Source organism: Schistocerca nitens, chromosome 5, assembly GCF_023898315.1.
Source record: "Schistocerca nitens isolate TAMUIC-IGC-003100 chromosome 5, iqSchNite1.1, whole genome shotgun sequence".
Taxonomy (NCBI): domain Eukaryota; kingdom Metazoa; phylum Arthropoda; class Insecta; order Orthoptera; family Acrididae; genus Schistocerca; species Schistocerca nitens.
Genome location: NC_064618.1, coordinates 671,981,530 through 672,000,652, shown reverse-complemented (window position 1 = coordinate 672,000,652; position 19,123 = coordinate 671,981,530). Strand labels below are relative to the sequence as shown.

General features: G+C 43.0%; 1 non-coding gene across 1 annotated transcript; it reads right to left on the bottom strand.

Annotated features, from left to right (window-relative positions):
• Nucleotides 1-13,735: 13,735 nt before the first annotated feature.
• Nucleotides 13,736-13,842, bottom strand: LOC126261376 (U6 spliceosomal RNA). Its single transcript, XR_007546688.1, has one exon. It is a non-coding gene; the product is annotated as a U6 spliceosomal RNA (small nuclear RNA).
• Between the last annotated feature and the right edge of the window lie 5,281 nt (nt 13,843-19,123).

The window sequence follows — 19,123 nt, the reverse complement described above, 5'->3', positions numbered from 1 at the left end:
CCACAATTGTTAACATAGCACCCCCAAATGAGTATTACTAAAAACTGCGCTAGCGATCTAAACCTCTAACGGGTTCATTGTGTGCGAGGAAATACAGTCACGTCCGTAGAAACCAGTAACGGTCTTGGCTGACTGGCTCTTTGCTGAGCCTCTCCAAATCTGAAAACTGATACAGGTTTGTCTGTAGACGGTAGTTTCAGCTAAATAATTGCGGTGTTTCGAAACTGTAGTGTTGTGCAATACGAGAAATCTCAAACCGGCGACACCTATTGCGTCGTGATCGTCCTGATTAGCTAGCATTCGAGGATGTAGACTCTAGACTAATCTCACGCCAAGGGCTGCCTGAGAAATCTGAGGGTGATTGTGGTTCGAGTTAGGCGTACGTAATGTGGCAGTGTGCTGTATATAACACCGATGTTTTATTTTTTTGGGTGTAATTTTTATCCAATGTGACTGTGAATACGAGTGATATGAATTCCAGGATAGTTCTCCTGTTTATTGCTAAAATCACTAAAATACACTCCTGGAAATTGAAATAAGAACACCGTGAATTCATTGTCCCAGGAAGGGGAAACTTTATTGACACATTCCTGGGGTCAGATACATCACATGATCACACTGACAGAACCACAGGCACATAGACACAGGCAACAGAGCATGCACAATGTCGGCACTAGTACAGTGTATATCCACCTTTCGCAGCAATGCAGGCTGCTATTCTCCCATGGAGACGATCGTAGAGATGCTGGATGTAGTCCTGTGGAACGGCTTGCCATGCTATTTCCACCTGGCGCCTCAGTTGGACCAGCGTTCGTGCTGGACGTGCAGACCGCGTGAGACGACGCTTCATCCAGTCCCAAACATGCTCAATGGGGGACAAATCCGGAGATCTTGCTGGCCAGGGTAGTTGACTTACACCTTCTAGAGCACGTTGGGTGGCACGGGATACATGCGGACGTGCATTGTCCTGTTGGAACAGCAAGTTCCCTTGCCGGTCTAGGAATGGTAGAACGATGGGTTCGATGACGGTTTGGATGTACCGTGCACTATTCAGTGTCCCCTCGACGATCACCAGTGGTGTACGGCCAGTGTAGGAGATCGCTCCCCACACCATGATGCCGGGTGTTGGCCCTGTGTGCCTCGGTCGTATGCAGTCCTGATTGTGGCGCTCACCTGCACGGCGCCAAACACGCATACGACCATCATTGGCACCAAGGCAGAAGCGACTCTCATCGCTGAAGACGACACGTCTCCATTCGTCCCTCCATTCACGCCTGTCGCGACACCACTGGAGGCGGGCTGCACGATGTTGGGGCGTGAGCGGAAGACTGCCTAACGGTGTGCGGGACCGTAGCCCAGCTTCATGGAGACGGTTGCGAATGGTCCTCGCCGATACCCCAGGAGCAACAGTGTCCCTAATTTGCTGGGAAGTGGCGGTGCGGTCCCCTACGGCACTGCGTAGGATCCTACGGTCTTGGCGTGCATCCGTGCGTCGCTGCGGTCCGGTCCCAGGTCGACGGGCACGTGCACCTTCCGCCGACCACTGGCGACAACATCGATGTACTGTGGAGACCTCACGCCCCACGTGTTGAGCAATTCGGCGGTACGTCCACCCGGCCTCCCGCATGCCCACTATACGCCCTCGCTCAAAGTCCGTCAACTGCACATACGGTTCACGTCCACGCTGTCGCGGCATGCTACCAGTGTTAAAGACTGCGATGGAGCTCCGTATGCCATGGCAAACTGGCTGACACTGACGGCGGCGGTGCACAAATGCTGCGCAGCTAGCGCCATTCGACGGCCAACACCGCGGTTCCTGGTGTGTCCGCTGTGCCGTGCGTGTGATCATTGCTTGTACAGCCCTCTCGCAGTGTCCGGAGCAAGTATGGTGGGTCTGACACACCGGTGTCAATGTGTTCTTTTTTCCATTTCCAGGAGTGTATGTCCAAACAACAGACACCACATCTATGATTGAGGTGAGGACGACCACCTGATCACTTGAGTGGGGATGCACACCACGCTGGAACCCTTACAAGAATCGGATAAATGTCGCGAGCAATGTGGATAATGGGCTATGGTCACTACATCAGTAGTACGTGGATAAGCAGAGAATCTGGAGTAGACGACAGGCGTGCTAGAGTAGTCTGTGCACTTGCGATGACCTACATGTGCGTATGGCGCAGTGTACGGATCATCGATCATCTACATAGTAAGCAGGGGACCAGAGTTCAGTTCACAGTCCGGCATAAATAACTTTCCTCGCTGATTTACATGAATGCCCACTAGCATCTAATGTAATTAATTCTTATGTGTATTGAAAGTGTTGAGTTAACGACTATGAAAGAAAAAATATCAGCTGCTAACGGCTCACAATGTGCTAAAAATGTAAATGTCGTGTGTCTAGGGTCTCCCGACGGGTAGACCGTTCGCTGGGTGCAAGCCTTTCGATTTGACGCCACTTTGGCGACTTAAGCGTCGATGGGGATGAAATTATGATGATTAGGACAACACAACACCCAGTCACTGAGCGGAGAAAATCTCCGACCTAGTCGGGATTCGAACCCCAGCCCTTAGGACTGACATTCTGTCGCGCTGACCACGCATCTACCGGGCCCGTTATGACGGTGACAGAAATCGAGTGTCTAGCTAGTGTGCAGATCAATCTGCCATGGGATCTATACTTACACTTCACAAAATGGACGTCGTCAACATTCAAGAAACGTTCAAAAGAAACCATTTATGTACACCATCAACACCAAATGAAAACTGGCGTGCCACAGTGGTCACTAAGGTTCAAATCATCAAGATCGGAGGCGAACTCCTTGGAAGTTATAAACCGTGCTGGACGTTCAGCCAGATATTCGCTCTTAAAAAATGCATATAAATAGTATTGGTGTAACTGATGAAATGTGATGGCATGCAGCCCAATGCGAAACAGTCTGTCTTGTAGCTTAGAATGAAAATGCCTATCCTTCAAGGCGCAGCAGCAGACAGGGCGATAATATGTTTTACAGGCACGGAAAAAACAAAGGTGCAGAGATTGTATATGTCCAGTGGTTCCAGGTGGTACAAACTGCACTGTGAAACACTTTTTAGGAGCGATAGTTTGCTTAAAAAAATATGATTTTTACACGCAGACAGCGAATCAACCAAAATCATGTTGCTTTGATCAGCTATTGGCTAAAATCAGTGTTCACACCGTAGTTGCAGTTCTCGTACGCACATTTTCCCACACTTGCTTGCTGCGACATAAACTTTCCCTACAGCCGTTACGAGATCACGCATACGGTAAGGAATCGTAGGCAACAGTGCACCTCCAACTTCACACAACACAGTAAATGCCCTTCCAGATAATTTACTATCCAGATTAACAGTCGGCGTAATTGTATCAAGTGCGCATTTCCCTCCCTTGAGTATCCTTAACTTTTTTCTTATGCGCTATACGATCATATTGCTTCGAACGTATTCGAAATTTGTTCATATTTTTTTTACTGCGCTGCGGAGATGATGTTCCTTGTAAGTAATTATGTCAAGGCCCGCTCCTTGGACAAAGATTGTCCCTTACACGTTTACCGAGACGCGATTTGTAGCTTCCTGTCCGACAAGGATGATGAACTACATGGATCGACATTTGGTTCCATATCGCTTTTGCTTGTCAAGAACGAATTCTCATCTTTGTCCTACTCATATATATTGCATTACATGACACCACGCTATCCACTGACTCATCTTGCAGACTGGATAATATTTCATCCGCCACTTCTCTCTCACTCTGGAAAACTCCTTGTGTTCCTTTGTGACGATATGACAACTTCGGCAACTGATTTTATGGTAATAGTGATTTTTTTTCTTTTTTTTTTACCGTTAGCATTGCTCTGATTTGTATCAACGCCACTAATATGGTAGCACTGTTGTGCTGTGCTCACCATTGGACACCTCCTGGACCGCCCCTTTTGCCATTAGCAGCCAATGGTGTGGTTGTATGGTAGACGGCATATATGGGACGTCGAATCCGTAAGCATCATTGGTCTTTTGTGACCTGCTGGCATCAGCTGTCCAGTTGGAGTCCCTTGGGCTTCATTCCATGTTATTTTTTTTGTTTTAACGTTCACTGTCCAGCATTACGCACTGTGTTCTCTATGTTAAATGTTCAGTGACTCACACATTCTTGCGAGGCACTCCGTATGATCATGTCTTACTTATGAGTTGACAAACATGTTACAGCGTTGAATTCCTTCCTCACGAGGGAATTTGCCTGCATCCACATCTACGTCTCCTCTTTGTTACTTATGTTCTACAGCTCTCTGTCTTTTCTTACCTCTCACTACATAACAGGGATTGCAACTTAACAACATGCTGTTTGTTACTGCAGCACACGGACATTATAGGTACTAGTACATAATTCTGTGCTAAATTATTTCACTCTTTCTGTAAACTGGTGTTTCTCTGCTGGTATGCATGCACGCTGGATTACAAGTTAAGCAAGAGTTTATTTAGAAAATATGAATAGAGCTAACTGCAGAGAGGACCTAATAAGAATTTATAATCACGATTTGCGACTGATTCCCGGCGAGTGGTATGAGTAGTAACTTTTTATTGCCGGAAATTCTCGTTTCAACATCGCTGATTTGTGGGACTGCCAAACATCGATAAGCCAGCAGAACTGTCGCCCACGAACGCCTTCATAAGTGCAGAACTTATTACATTTACCCCTAGTGTATTGTCTTCAGATTAAGAAGCATAATGAACCATGAGGAATGGATGAGTTAGTTGTAAATTTTACATGATGACATATATTGCAAATACAATTTATTTACTCTGACTCTACCGTGACTTTAATCTTTTTCAGTGAGATTAAGGAGTGAATCAGTCTGCCTTGACATCGTGGGACTTTTATGAACTCAAATTCATAAGATCTCAATGTAGTATAAGCTGTAAAAGAGATAGCAACAGACTTCGAATTAAATTTTATCTACACATCTGCATCATTAGGGACTTCCAACAGAAATTAACAGTATATAAATTTTAGAAAAGTAACTGACGGGAACAAACACACTTCTAAGCAGTTTTCACGACGAACCGCCTGAGGAAAACGCAGAAGATAGCTGTTCTGATCAGTGTTTCACAAAGGCGCATCCAATCTAACGAAGTCAGCCGCCCGCTGTGTGTTCTCAGCGAGTCCTCTCCCTTGTCTTGCTAGCGATATCCGGTTTCGCCGATACAGCGCCTTTAGCATCCTCTGCCCCCTCCCCCCCTCCCCCTCTCCAGCCTCTCCACCCCACACTTCCTCACTACCTCCGCCTTCCAGCCCCACGTTTCCCTTTAAAGCAGATCTTCCTCCCTGACGTCTCGTTTCCGTCTCAAAGCGTTGTTCTGGAACATACTCCCAATATCTGGATCCACATCTTCTTTCATACATTGGCAGAAATGGAGCGTCTTACATTACGAAATACCAGTCCGATTTTTATCGAATTTTGTGCAGTGTTTATCACATAAGTGGTATTAATTTATTAAATTTTCATTATGTGCGGAACTGATATTAATGATAAACATCAATATCAAGTGTGACTTCCACGGGCATTAATTCAGTCTTGTATTTTTTATGAGACGGAACCAAACAGCTTCCAAATATCGTGTGTTTATTAGATACATAAATGATGTTTTTTAATGATTCTAAACAATTTCTGTTTGCTCCAGTTGTCAGTGAAGGATTTCCAGAGCAATGCAGGCAGTATATAAAATAGTGCAGTACAAGAAATAAGTTCTGGCTTGTACAGAATCAAGTGATGCTAAATTACAGTAAGGCACAGTTTCAACTGAAGCTGACATTTTGATTACACATGAATTGACTTATGATTAGTGAGTCCGAGCAATTCACATTTCTAGGTTTCACATAAACAGTAAACTATCATGAAATTCCCCGAAGTTGGAATCTTGTTCAAAACCTAATATTGCTACATTTATCATTAGTACAGTGTATGAAGTAAGTGATAGTCTGTTTTTCTTATTTTCAATCGCTTATGACATACTTCTGGGGTAGCTCTTCCCGTTCACAACGGATACTTTTGGCTAAAAAATAGACAGTTGGACCAAAATGTGGTGCAAGTTCGCTGGTCCGAGCACGGGCCTCACAACCCGAACCAAACGCCACTGTTAAACACTAATGAAGGACTGGGTCCCTTACTTCAATTGCACATAGTTCATTAAGGTCAATCCAACACATTTATTTCAAATACATAAATGAAGTTACATTTGAATCGGTCTGACATTAAACAGGAATAAAAAAAATTAAAAAAAATTTCAATATCAGTTGATTTGGTGCGTGAAGCGCGAGATAAGCCAATAACCAGATAAACTAAATTTGAATCTGTCTGACATTAAACACGAATTTAAAAAAAAATTCAATTTTTTATATGTTTAAATTACAGCATTAAGGAATTCCAAATATTTCCCTTTTCTAGGCGGAGGCTGAGCCAGAAACACAGAATGCCTCAAAAATACAGTTTTACTGTGAAATCTTACAGGACACCAGGAAGCAGCAACAGACAAGGGGTCGGCACCCACAAATGACACAGGCTAAGAGTCAAGCCGGAATCACATCCTACGAGAACTTGTTCACACTATGCTGACCACAAACTGTAGACATTCCGGCCGAACGTCCGCTTGCGGTGACTGCCAGAAGGACGAAGCAACCAACAGGCCCACGCCGTGCTTCTCACACAGGCACCTCGATTTGTACAAACATCTAGGCCAACACCCACTCCGGACTCCCCTCTCACTGCGAGGCTTGGCACAGTTGATACGAAATGCCTTCCAGGCAACCAGTAACCGCCACAGGAGTTTCACGATTCGCAAACAGCCCCAACGTAACAGACTTCACACATGTGCTTACTCCCGAGCCACAACTCCGCCAGTCTCACCGGCCGTCCCAAACCGACTGCCTCCCGCGCGCCCCAGCCGAAAACGCATAGATGCTCATGCCCGGGGAGGCGCCAAAGATGAGCCGATCGCTGATCATCGACCAGCGATCTGGCTCATTCGCGAACCTCTTCTCCACCCCTATTCTGGAGTCTGGGACTTGCAGCATCAAGCTCTTAATATCTGTTTCCTTTAGTCTCATTTGCTGTTAATAATGTGAACATATTCCCATGTTGCAACGCAAAAACATTCCCCAGATCATAATTGTTGCCGGGCTCTTGCTTTCAGATGTTTCACGCCGTACACGCCAACGGCCCTCTGAACGATGAAGCGTAAAAGGTGGTTCGTGTGAAAAGGCCATCTGTCGCCACTCAGAGGACGACCCCAGTTGCTGTACTGGCGTGCAGACTGCAGCCTTCGTCGCCGGCGGACAGCAGTTAGCATCGGTTCACTAACCTGACGCCTGCTGCGGAGGCCCTTAAACAGCAACGTTCGTTGAATGGTCACCGAGGACACACCGCTGGTAGCACCTCGGTTCATCTGAGCGGTCAATTGCTCACTAGTTGCACACCTGTTCGCTCGTACACATCTCCGCAACGGTCGTTCACCCCTCCCATGTATGGCCCGTGGTGGAGCACAGTTGCCTCAGCGCCAGTTTTGGATAGCGCCCTTTTACTATTCACAGTGAACTTTAATCACGATGGCATGCGAACAGTTTATAAAACGTAGCCGTTTCTCAAGTGCTTCCACCCTAGACCCAAAGGTCAATTGTCGTGACCTTTTGGGCATGAGATAAATCACTCCGGTTCGACATTACGACAACGAATGCACTGTTAACTGCGTTCCCTCGACGCGCTTTATGTACCCTCCAATGCTATTTCTGACACCTGCCGTCTGTGAGCAGTTACTGGTCGTTGACGTCAAACAGAATCGATGGTCACATTAATGTGACGACCGTGTATATATCCGCAGCTTGTCGTCTGCATAAGATTCATGTACATTTTATTTTATCTGTTGTTAATTTTTCAGACGTTAATTTCATGTACTGATTTGTTGCGTGCCCATCGAGCTTTGCTCCTCAGTTTGGTTCTATGGAACTAGGTGCATAAAATAAAATAAATAAATTCTTGCGGCATGTATCGCCGATCTGAAGCAGCTGTATTTTCAGAGCTAGAAGGTTGCTGGCCCTTCGAAGACACAAGTGTGTGCCTTTCATTTAAGGAACAGGGAAGCTAATCGTGAGCTACATATTGCATGGTCAGGCATGCAACTCCAGCATCATCACGCACCTAAATACTTCGGAGTCACTCTCGATAGAACTCTGACATTCAAAACTCACTGCAAGAACACCAAAATGAAAATCTCCGCTCGAAACAACCTAATTCACAAACTAGCGGGGACACAATGGGGATCATATCCACAAACTATTCGCTGTTCTGCAATGGCTCTGTGCTTTTCTACTGCTGAATATGCTTCTCCAGTCTGGTACAGGTCATCTCATACCAGACAAGTAGACATTGCTCTCAACGAAACCTGTAGGTTGATCACAGGTTGCTTAAGACCTACCCAAACTGATAAGCTCTACTGCCTGGCTGGAATAGCGCCACCATGGCTACGCAGAACAGTGGCTACCAACAAGGAGAGACTGAAAGTGGAACAGGAGAGTGCCCATCCACTGCACGGACATAATCCACCACAGCTACGGCTGAGATCGCGAAAGAGCTTCCTGAGAACACCTGAGAAGCTCACCATTTCACCAGAGAAGGCAAGGCTGGAATTATGGAAGAAGTCGACGCCTCACCTGCAGACGCCAGAAGCTGAAGAACTACCATCTGCACACAACGAGAGCTGGCTGGTGTGGATATCTTTAAACAGATTACCATCAGATGTTGGACGATTCAGAGACAACCTGAAGAGATGGGGCTTCATAACAGAAGATACGTCCTGAGATTGTGGACAAGAACATACCACAAGCCACGTGCTCCAGTGCCTTTTGTGCCCTACATCCTGCACGAAGATTGATCTCCTGCAAGCCACTCCAAGCGCCTTGGAGGTTGCAAAGTACTGGGCACATGTAATATAAATACAATTTGTGTATATATATGTAATATTTATTGATGTGTATGGCTACTGTAAATTCGTATGTTTCTGATTCGAGAATAATAATAAAAAGCTGACTTGAAAGTATACGCCTTCCCTACGCATCCCAGATACAGTGCGAGGGTAGCTCATCAGGGGACCAAGTGATCAGTCAAGGGACCCTTCGTTAGTAAAGGCGTGTATTATCCTCCTGCAATAAATGATTTGTACCACGGTCGTGAAGGATTCGACAAAGAGCTTCAAAATTCTTGAAACTTACTGATAACCATTTATCGTCCCTTCAATTTGTACCGTATCAGTCCTGTTGTCGTATCCAGTTCCTCTACATCTACATCTACATTCATACTCCGCAAGCCACCCAACGGTGTGTGGCGGTGGGCACTTTACGTGCCACTGTCATTACCTCCCTTTCCTGTTCCAGTCGCGTATGGTTCGCGGGAAGAACGACTGTCTGAAAGCCTCCGTGCGCGCTCTGATCTCTCTAATTTTACATTCGTGATCTCCTCGGGAGGTATAAGTAGGGGGAAGCAATATACTCGATACCTCATCCAGAAACGCACCCTCTTGAAACCTGGCGAGCAAGCTACACCGCGATGCAGAGCGCCTCTCTTGCAGAGTCTGCCACTTGAGTTTATTAAACATCTCCGTAACGCTATCACGGTTACCAAATAACCCTGTGACGAAACGCGCCGCTCTTCTTTGGATCTTCTCTATCTCCTCCGTCAACCCGATCTGGTACGGATCCCACACTGATGAGCAATACTCAAGTATAGGTCGAACGAGTGTTTTGTAAGCCACTTCCTTTGTTGCTGGACTACATTTTCTAAGCACTCTCCCAATGAATCTCAACCTGGTACCCGCCTTACCAACAATTAATTTTATATGATCATTCCACTTCAAATCGTTCCGCACGCATACTCCCAGTTGCTCCAAATATTACGATTTCTGGAGTTGGAAAGGTATTAGTCTCCAAAATAGGTACTTCCTGGATCTTCCACCAGGTCGTCTGCAGCCCAATTGGTTTCGATGCGACTGCCACAAACAGAACGAGACTCATCACTGAAAACCGCAGAATACCACTCAATATCCGAGATTACTCTGACTCTACTTTCTGCCAGTCTCTGCTATCTGTGGTATGCATGGATTGTCGAGATCTCAAGCCAGCTTTCAGCGCTACGTCACCGATCATGCGCATGAAATTCAGCTGTTGCCGTCCTTCTACTCGTCAGAGCCGTTCAAAAAAACTAAAGTTTTCTCACGGGGTAGTACCTTCGGAATAACCTGGGCCTACTGTTCTTGCCACACTGTTGTCCTCAGTCCATCTTGTCACCAGTCTTTCTGCAGTAATTGCACCAAAGCTAACTGTTTGTGCGATATCTCGGTATGATGCTCCGTTGCACTGATGGGATTGAATGGACTGTTGTCAAATCTAAAAAGATGGCGATAAGCTGGGGGTACCGTGTTAAGAGCTATATTTGAAAATTTCCCCACTTTATACTCATACAGTAGCCTTTATGTACTCATTCCATCCCTCGTCTGTTCGAATGGTTTTGTTCTGCAGTGAATGTATCTCACAGGAATGGAAATTCTCCAGTTCCAGTTAGGTAAAGTTCGGTCTAGGTATTGGTGTAACAACTTTTGATTCAGATAATGTACACAGTAAGAATATCCCGTCATTTTGAGTTACCACTAGTAATAGTGATGTTATATAGACAACTTTAACTGACGATAGCACTAGGTAACTCGTGTAATATTTCCAGTAACGACTGGGGAGTTTTGTTTTTTTTTCCACTAAATCCGAGTGGTTTAGTGTCGGGCTATAAATTCAAACCTCCAGGATTAGTTTTGCCACTTACTGCGTTTATAACCTCTGGCAATAATTTGCTATTGCGAAAAATGCAACGTTTCCCCACTGTCCAGAAGTCACGATAGACTGCTGTTCCACTTACAGCTAGTTGGGTCTCAGATCGTGGATTTAGGACAAGCACGTGCACGGTCACCACCAATAGGGACACATTTAATTAAAAAATATGGTATCCAAACAAATTTTAGGATCCAACTGATTACCGTGTATCCACAAGAGTATAGCACTGTGACAGTCGTAATACAGCCGGTATAGACTATCATGAATTTCTAGTATATGATACAGTGGATGTTATGGTCCATATAGAAGGGGCCTCAAGAATTATCGTCACGAAGGTTACCTGCAGTACAAGTGTATACGTTCCCGTCTACAATAGGACCGCCCACATTCACGATACTTATCAGTTTACTTGCAGCGTGATAGTGACCCCATTACTGAAATTCTAGCCAAGCGGTGTCAGATACATTGAAACACACAAAAAGCTACATATAAATTCAAATATGGAGTCATTATCTTCGGCAGGAAAACAAAACACAAAACAAAAATCATGAAGACGAAACGTTAGCTCAGACAACAATAGAGAAAACTGACACGAAAGTATGTATCACAAGCTATTAAACAATGGTACCTTGTGTGCAACGAATATTTTTGGTCTTGTGTGTTTCACAGACACTAAGACGGCAAGAAAATATATACGCTACTGAAACGATGTCATGGCGTGATTAAGCTTGGTTTCGGTTGGTCGTTACTCACCTTAAAGTTCTATGAAAATTTTTATCTGTATTGTACACACAATATCTACAACTATTTTTAGGTTGACAGCAAGCGTAAGTAAACGCGTGTAGTACGCACGCACTATGCAAAGAAACTCATCACTACACAAAAACTTTGCTTATACTTTGACTTGCCTCGATGTTCCGAAAGAGGCATATTTTATGTAGAGTAGTATGCATATTTTTGTTGGAAAATTTTGATTTTAGCTCTCAACAATGAACTTTTGTTTTCTTGTGACGAAAAAAGTCAGTTAATCGTTTTCCATGATTTGTGTCCCTCAACACAGGCTTACGATTCCGTGATGCTCAGTAGTCGTTGTTGGCGGGGATTCCATTTGAAATCTCAATGAGTTTGGTGGACGAATTAATTCTTTTGATCAATATCCAACTAGACTTGTCTCTCCCGATTCTGCGTGCTGCTACTAGCTTCAGTGAAAGGACTCATACTGCCAGGTTTTATCATGCATGACCAGGTGAATAAAGTGAAAATGGATTTCAACTTGCTAAATTTTATGGGTTTTTTTTCGGATCTTTCTTCAAGCGTCTGATGCCTTGAAGGATACTAGTCTTCTTTTATCTTTGCAAAAACAAAAGAAATGACCAACTTTCCTTCGAATGGAAAACAAAAGTTCTCTTCAGTGAGAACTAGAAGAATAAGTTCGGAGTAGAACTGTCGCACAGTAATATCAATACTTTTGTTGTTTGAAATTGCGGTAAAAATGCTGTAGTTTTATAATTTTTTTACGGTTTCCATGAATTAAAGACACTTACGCTGCTATAAAATTCAAATGAATATGCATACAATGTTTCAGTTGATAATGGCCAATGTATTGGAATTAGAAGTTAATTTGGGTTTCAAATAAAGAACGGTATTATTTTCTTCTTTAGCTTATTTTTAAAACACTGACACATGAGCTAATGGCAATGCTTTTACAGCATTCAATTAATCTCCATAAATACGGCCGTAAATTATTTTCTCATACATAAAATATGAAAATATTATACAGTAGCACGTAAGAGTGAAAAGCTGATATGTTCGAGGGATAAATAACTCTAAAAAATTGAATTTACTGGACTCGATTTATCAGCATTTCATTGTACTTTTCGTGAACCATATTTGGTAATATAATTTCATATTTTATTTTTGAAACTTTGTTCTTTCATCCCCATTTTCTGGAGATTCTTCGTGCAAAACTTTGGCAAAATGTTAATGCAGAATAAGTATTGACATATATAACAAGTACCCCACTTAAACACCTTCCATAATCCAACCAATCAGGGGTGACTAATCTTTTATCTGAAATGGTGATGGAATGCATTAGAGACGTAAGCTGATAAGGATTTACCAGAATATGATATAAACATTTATTTATTATTATATTATTCCCTTTTCCTTCTGCTCTTTGCACCCAGCTACATGTATTGATATCAGTTTTTCGGGTTATATATTTATATAGAGTTTGAGAACTATGGATCCCAGTAGCAAATGCCTTCACAGACGTTAACTGCAGTCCTCCTAGTCTTTAATCATAGAACCCATAAGAGCATTAATGTCTCCTCGGACTAGGACGCTTCTTATTAGAGTGAAAATATAAAGTACTTTTAGCGATTATAATTTTTTGGCGGTTTCCGTGATTTAAAAGACTTTTACGCTGCTATAAAATGCAAACGTAATGAGTATGCATAAAAAGTTTCAATTGATAATGGCCAATGTACTGTACTGTAATTAGAAGTTATTTTGGGTTTCCGTCACAGAAATGCAGTTTAAATGAAATGATAATTAAATGGACACCCTAGCTGCAAACAGGCGTTGATGTACTTCATTGGGGACATGTTGAAAATGTGTGCCCCGATCGGGACTCGAACCCGGGATCTCCTGCTTACATGGCAGACGCTCTATCCATTTTTTTTTCTTTTTTTTCATTTTATTCGTTGTTGATCGTTGTGTTTGGTCGTTGCGGACGTCGCAAGACACCCTGTTCAAGTTCGGTGGTTGATCCTTCCACTCAGTTTTTTATTTCAGAGGCCAATAGGCTCTCTGGCCGAACACGCTGAGCTACCGTGCCGGCAATAAATTATAAAAAATGTGGAACGCTTCACGATTTTGCGTGTCATCCTTGCGCAGGAGCCATGCTAATCTTCTCTGTATCGTTCCAATTTTAGTATATGTACCGCCGAAGCGAGTACGTCCATCTGAGCCACCGCGGGCACAGAGGATAGTGCGTCTGCAGGGACTTATCCCTTGCACGCTCCCCGTGAGATCCACATTCCCAACATGTCCACACCACTACATTCGTAGTGCGCCTAATAGATGAAATGCCTAATAGATGTCCCCAATGAAGTACATCAACGCCTGTTTGCAGCTAGGGTGTCCATTTAATTATCATTTCATTTATAGCAAAGCTGCATGGTCATCCACGGTAACTGGTCTATCGGGAACAGGTACTACCTTCATATATAGTTAAAATACGGCTTTCCGGCCATTGACCTTCTTGTGCGAACGCACACGCTATGCCCAAACTCGTACGGGACTTGGTAGATTAATCTGCCACGAGTAATGAGTATGATGGGCAAACATCTATTAGGCGCACTACGAATGTAGTGGTGTGGACATGTTGGGAATGTGGATCTCACGGGGAGCGTGCAAGGGATAAGTCCCTGCAGACGCACTATCCTCTGAGCCCGCGGTGGCTCAGATGGATAGAGCGTCTGCCATGTAAGCAGGAGATCCCGGGTTCGAGTCGCGGTCGGGGCACACATTTCCAACATGTCCCCAATGAAGTACATCAACGCCTGTTTGCAGCTAGGGTGTCCATTTAATTATCATTTCATTTCTAGTAAAGCTGTATGGTCATCCATGGTAACTGTTCTATCGGGAACAGATACTAGCGTCATATATAGAAATGAAGTTTGTCCAGGATACCTGAAACAACCACCTCTCTTTTCTTCCTTGGAGATTTCTTAGTGTTGCTGGTATTCAGTGTGTTGAACTCTCTGACAAATCGTTGCCACACTGTGTCCACTGTTCTTGATTCAATTCTTGGATCATAATGAAACCGATGGCCGAAATTATTATCTGATTAATTATTGAATCTATCATAAATTGCTAACGTTTTTAACGAATGAAGCAAGGGGGCAGAGAAGCAAGCCACTGCAATGAACAAGTACAAAAATCCGCAAAAATTCATCAAATTGGGGAACACGAAAGCTAATAAAATCCTTCTACACGTATAAGTACTAGATCTGATCAAAGGAAGAGTGCTGTCCACTACAGAAAGCTGTAGCATACCACAGAATAATCTCATGGGCAGCTGAGCAGACTGAAGCAATAATGTAAGAAAATTACGAGAAGATATTAAATGGCGTGTCAGAAAAACAGACAAAATGAGTAGATATTCATTACATGAAGAAAATGTAGCACAGATCGGTAGTGCATAAGAACACGCATCTGAGTGTAATCTGTTGAACCTGTGGTATATCACCGACGAACACATGAAATACGAAACCTGACTATATAGCTACAAACATCAAATCTTAATGAAACACTTACGAAACATTATGAAATAAAAAGACATTTATCCTAACACAATATTACAAGAAAACAGCTGAAAAAAGATCTAACTAAAAGTCTGCTGAAGATAAAGAAATGTACAATTCCAACACCGTGTAAAGCACAAAAACAGTCCCTGTCAATTCATCTATGGCACTGAGGATAAGGAAAATTGATAAAACATCTGACTTAACATGGTAACGTTTCCTTACTACCTCATGTGATAACCAAACGCTCTACAGACTCATGCTGCTAATATAAAAATAAGAAACACTCACACACACATGCGAATATACGCTCAACACGAGTAACATTTTCTCCTAATTATCTAAGTCTGAAACCTCTTTATAAAACAATATTAAAGTATATCAGGAACATTCAAACAACTGTACCCACTGCTCGGAAAGTCTACGAGAGACACAGCCTGATTTAATGAAGAGATCAAACAACAGTGGCCAGAAATTCGTCTGATCAGCACATGCCCGCTCCATATGCCAGAGATGGAGAGAGCACTAAGGCAAAGACCACTGGTACATGATACAGGGTGGTTATAATCAAACTGACGGTGTTCCGAGGTCTGCAGCACGTTGAAATATCGTAGGTATATCATTAACTAGTGCTCTCTAGAAGCATCCTGAAGAAAATAATGGTAGTTCTGGCACGTTTATTAGGATATGGTCACAAGCTACACGTGTTCAGTATAGTATCTCGACTCAACAAGACACAGCATCCGTCAGACAGCATAGTCGACAGATGTTCGCAGGGTATCCAATGTAATCAGAGGAATATGTAATCGTATGGTATCCTTCAGATCCGGAAGAATTCGAATACATCCCTGATATATATGCTCTTCCAGATATGCTCACAACAGGAAGTCACATGCGCGGAGGTCGGGAGACCTAGAGGGCCGCATATATTAAAATTGTCTAGAGATGATGCGGTCATTACCAAAGGTTTCTTGAAGCAAATATTTCGCCTGGCGAGCGATATATACTGCCACCCTACCTTGCATGAAAGTAGTTATTTGGATTCAGTTGTGTTTTTTTGCAAATCTGGAATCACTTGTTGCGTAAGGAGCTCGTTAGAAAATATAATTATCAATGTACACATAACTGGCCAACGAGGCGTCATCTCCTCGAAGAAAAACGGGCTGAGAATGAAGTTAGCTGGTAAAACTGTACCATACAGTCATAATAACTGATTGCGGTTCTAGGCGCTTCAGACTGCAACGGTCGCAGGTTCGAATCCTGCCTCGGGCATGGATGTGTGTGATGTCCTTAGGTTAGTTACGTTTAAGTAGTTCTGAGTTCTAGGGGACTGATGACCTCAGCTGTTAAGTCCCATAGTGCTCAGACCCATTTGAACCATTTTTTTTTATCGCAGTGGCTATCCTTGCAAGACATGTGGCAGAGCAGAAACCCATATGTGACAGTTCTGTGCATTCACAGCATTGTGCATAGTTAAATGTCCCTCGTCCATCGATGTAATTTTTCCCCGATCACATGGCATTCACTTCCATGCGTTCACCGTCTTCTCAACAGCCGTTGTGTTATCCGTAGGAAACTTCAACCTTCTTAACGCTTTACACCAGCAATCACTTTACAAAGAAGATCAACGTGCCTTACCAAGCGACAACCAGCATAATCGTTCCACAATAGGAAGCGTATCACATTCTGACTGCTTACAGCGCTATATTTTCACCTGTTGGCAGATAGTGGAACAGCATTTTTTTTTTTCTGCGTGCCCCACAAGCATACCTACAATGTTTCAGTAACCTGCAATGTATACAATCCGCCTTGCAGAACTCGGACACCATCAGTTTGATTATAATCACCAGATACCAACCATTGCACAAATTTTCAGACAAAAGAAACTGTCTCAATTGTTGGTAGACCTATGTTTCCCTCTGTTTAACCACCCCATGTAGGCAAAACTGCCTTCACCAACGAGAAAACACACTCGTCTCTGACACTCACATCAGACACGCGGAATTAATTCGTAGAGTTAGAGCATGTGAAAAATGATTAGGAACCTTTAGGTTAGTGTCCATCACATACAGCAGGTTAGAGGCACTGAAAACCCAGAAGCAACACAAACATATGAATTAGATATGAGGGATTCTTCTCATCATAACCTTGAAAATAATTGTATGTTTGTGGACTCACATTATTCGAGTTTCATTGTACATTTGGTGAAAAAACTTTACTAATGTTATTATAGATCATACTTCTTAACTTGTTCTTTACACTCAGGAATTATTTCCACGATTTTTCATCGGTGAGGGCAGCCGATTTGTCCATAAAGACCACAAAATTTCAATTAGTAATAATCATTTTCTTAGATAATAACTACTCCCTTTCATAAAAATATACCACAGTCATTCTGATCAGAGACAGACAGCCCAGTAACTTCAATGGCGATGTAAGACTGTGGCGACGTAAGCTCATACAGAATTGCCAGAGGAAAATTAAAAATTTAGTATTTTGTTCCTGCCTTTCCCTCTTTCTTTTTGAAAGCAGCTATAAGTATTGATGTCAGTACTGCAGCCTGTTTATTTATATCAGTTTTGCAAACTATGAAGTCCAGAAGGAAATGCCGTCCTCATCGACTTCCATCATCACGAAACTTAAGAGATTATCAGTAGGTCTTCAAACTATGACGCCACCCACTGGGGGCATTAGGTGGAAACATATTTTATCGATGAATACAGATGAGTGAAAAAGAATAATATGGAAATATAATTACAAAATATTTTTCATCGTCGAAGGACAAGAAAAGTTTACACCTGGTAGCTCTCGGCATCCCATATCCATGGTCCAGGGATAGGTTCTTTGATTAGTTACCACAATGTCCTCGGTCCTTGGTTCGAAATCCTAGTTTGCAATGTCTTTTAGCTGAACAGAGTCTTACCTCATATAACTTGCTTTAGATCCGCGTAAGTCACACTCTGCTATGGAGGGCTGTGCGTATGTAGGTGTGAACAAAGTTGTATAACAACATAAAAAATATATAGCAGAGTATGACTTGATCCTATCTACATCAAGTATTACGAAGTAAATTTCTATCCAACTAAAGGACAGTTCTTCAACTGCGGTACGTTTTAGTCTCGCCAGGCTTGCTATATAATATTTGCATTCTATGCTATTGTACACAGTTGTTGTGAATAATTATATAAGGCTTTAACAATCTGCAAGGTAAGGTTTGTACATACTTCGTAGTTTCGCGGTATCCACTGAAACTATCCACTGCAAGTTCTACTCTGTCATTGTCCGGGGTTCCTCTTCCGAATGCCCTCTCCCTCTCCCACTCCTCCTGTATGCTTGTGCACTCGTCGAGTATGTGGCATGCACACGCCACAACAGCAACGGAGAAAATGTAGCAGAGTAGATACCTCACCTTTCCTGTCATGCATGCAGAAAGAAGAACGTGTGAAGGGGATTGTGAGGATTAAAAATGTTTCAATTGTAAGTAAAGGACAGATTTGTAATCGTTACTATTCTTAAAGGCGTTACAGTAAAGTAGTTAATTTTAAATGTGAAAATAGAATTATCTACCCTATGTTCGTATGTTACCGATGTAAGACCCATCTAGTGGCTATAACACGCTATACGAATGTTATCTTTGCAGTACTACCTTTCAGTTGTATCTTATACGCCGCTTCAGGTGAATTTTCGATGTTTGGAACATGTCCAGCTTATGTAAACAGACGTGATACTGTGTACTGTGTTTTCGTGACGTAACAACCATCTGTGAGCGTTATGTATATGGATAGACTCATTACCCCGAGGTGCTTTACGTTTTTAAATATTTTTGTCGTGATAAACGTTTTTATAATGTGCTGTTTTCCACCACATGACAACTCGACGTGAGGTCCAACTTAAAATGAACACATGTACAGTCCCACTTCCGTTTTATGTA